Below are 2,737 nucleotides of genomic sequence, written 5' to 3'. Positions count from 1 at the left end.
CTTTTAATCACCTTTGCTAGCCCCACTCTTACACAAGCAGATAATCAAAAATCACTAGACATCTCAGAAAAGCTCAAGATAGATACAGAGAGATACAAACAGAAGAAAGCAACATAGCAGAACAGAGACTGTTTAGGGAGAAGAAAATTTCAAATTTCAAAAATATTATCATTAATATCCTCAGAGAGACAAGAAAAATGCTGCATCCATAAAAGAAAAATAAGATGCTCTATTATAGAACATTTAGAGTAGGAATTCTCAAACATTTTGGTCTAGGATCTCTTGCTTTAATACTCTGAAAGTACTGAGAATCCTTAAAAGCTTTTGTTTATGTAGATTATATTTATCAGTACTTATTAGATTAGATATCAAAACTTAAATTTTAAAATATTTATTTATTCTCCATAACAAAATATTATATATATGATATAATCAATGCAGAGGCCCCAATAGGAACATAGAAGAAGGATAGAGTTCAGTGCCCTGAGGCAAAATCTATAGTGGCTTTACTGGCAAAAGTACTGAATGCAGTACTGTGCTGAATGCAGCACAATAGGATGTAATAAACAATTCTGATTAATCAATAGGTAGGGTCATTTGAGCTACTTCCTTGCCTTTTGTCTGCTCTAAAGAAGTTCTTCTTCCTGACTTCCTCATTCTCTTCTCTGCTTCTGTTTGTATGTATCAATAAATACCTGCAGGAACGGGTCAGGGCCCTCTTATGAAACCTCTAGGAGATTGTGAGGCGTCTCCCCCAGGGCCCTTGGTGCACTCCATGTGGTCTTCGAGCACCCATTGTCTCCATGACAAATCAACATAAAACATGAACAATGTACTTTTAATAAAAAATAATAAATTTTTCCAAAACAAACGAAATCAGTAACAATTGTAACTTTGCTTTTACATTTTACAATGTTGCTTGATGTCTGACTTAATAATAGGGAGTTGAGGTCTCATATCTGTTTCTGTATTCTATCTGTTGCAGGCCATCCAAGAACTTTCAAAAAGAATAAAACAGAAAAAATATTATTATAAAAATGATTCAAGAGAATTTTTCAGAATTGAGGACATGAGTTTCAGGTTGAAATACCTCATCAAGTGTCCAAACAAATGAATAAAATTAGACTCACACAAGTCTACATCCCTGTAGACATTTCAGAATTGGAGCAAACGGGCAAGCAGGCAAACCTCCAGGGAGAAAGAAGGATGTCACATCCAAATGATCAGGAAACAGAAAAAATTTCTGATTTCTCCATAGCAATTCTGAAATCTAAAAGAAACTAGAATAATGTCTTCAGAATTGTGAAAGATAATGGTCAAAAGGGTTTGTAAAATATGATGTATATGTTTGCTCACTTATAGTTTGCATTGGGGGCTGGACAGAGCCAGGTATATGTGGTCTGTGATATTGCAAATTACCTTCCTCCTTGGGAAGGGCCATTGTTTTGCTAATGTTCTGGAGGAGAGGTTTTAGTGCCAGAAAGTTTTAAAAAGAGAAAGCAAAAGGAGAAGAGAGATTCTGTCCCCACTACTGAGAGGTGCAGTGGGGTTTCCTTTTTCCTTCCTGATCCCTTGCCCTCCATGGTTTTCCCTCGGCTTTCTTGTGGCTTGCCTGTCTTGGTGAGACACCAATAAACAGAATGGCCCACCATCCTCCAGCTCTACTGTTTCTTTACCATCTGCCTGAATTCAGTGGGAACCTGCATGTGAATGTCCACGATGGCAGTGGCCCTGGCCCTACAGATAATTATTACAATCTAACTCTCCTCAAATGTAGGGGTAGAACAGAGAATAAAAATACAGGATCCCACTTTTGCCTCGTTGCATCAGAGGGAACAAGATGGGTCACCAGCAGCTCTACTGGAGACATCCGAGAAAATTCGGCCAGGGTTCTTGTTCATGCCGCGTCTGCTCAAACTGGCACGGTCTGACCCGGAAATACAACCTCAACATGTGCCGCCAGTGTTCTGTCAGCACGCCAAGGACATAAGCTTCATTAAGTTGGACTAAGTGACCTTCCATGAATGGGTTATTCAAGACATCTACCTTACCACAGAATGCCATCTCTTTGTACATAAAATAAAAATGTGAAACAAAAGAAAAACAAGATCCCAGAAAATTTTCCTTCATATATTTATTCTTAGGAAACTATTAGAAAATGAGTTCCAACAAAACAAATTCTTAAACCAATGTTAAAAAGAAGAAAACAAGGAATACAAGAAACAGATGATTTGACAGAGGAGAGAGGAGAAGGGAATCCTGAGACTATGACACCAGAAGATCTCCAAGGTAACACATCTGTGCCCAGGTGCAGAGAACAAGCAATCAAGAGGGAAGCAAATCAAAAGATGCCAAAAATACTCTTATAAAAAGGTGAACTTAACAAGCACACATAGACTGAGAACTGATTTAAACCTCTGTTAGAATGTTTGGGATGAAAATATTACATAGAAAACAAAGCAAACATAAGTAATTTTTAACTTCAGGACAAACAAAAGGTTGTGCATGAGAAGCAATGTGTGATCATGTCTCAGCTCTAAGTAGTATTTACGTAGCATTAGTATAAGATGTTATAAATTATCACTGATCTATACTGAGACAAGGGAGTTGTGGAATACAAGCCTGTCCAAGTAAAATAGGGGAAAGAAAACTAGCAAATTCCTCATCTTCCAAAGTGGAAATTTAATGGAAAATATCAAAAATTGACTTTAAAAAAAAGTAGTGATACAAGCATATT

The 2,737-nt window shown here is 37.1% G+C and overlaps 1 pseudogene; it reads left to right on the top strand.

Annotated features, from left to right (window-relative positions):
• Positions 1-1,810: 1,810 nt before the first annotated feature.
• LOC136404425 (small ribosomal subunit protein uS14-like) lies at positions 1,811-2,046 on the top strand (annotated as a pseudogene).
• Positions 2,047-2,737: the final 691 nt, after the last annotated feature.

The sequence above is a fragment of the Saccopteryx leptura genome, chromosome 4 (genome assembly GCF_036850995.1).
Source record: "Saccopteryx leptura isolate mSacLep1 chromosome 4, mSacLep1_pri_phased_curated, whole genome shotgun sequence".
NCBI classification, from domain to species: domain Eukaryota; kingdom Metazoa; phylum Chordata; class Mammalia; order Chiroptera; family Emballonuridae; genus Saccopteryx; species Saccopteryx leptura.
This window is presented reverse-complemented; position numbering and strand designations above follow the sequence as displayed.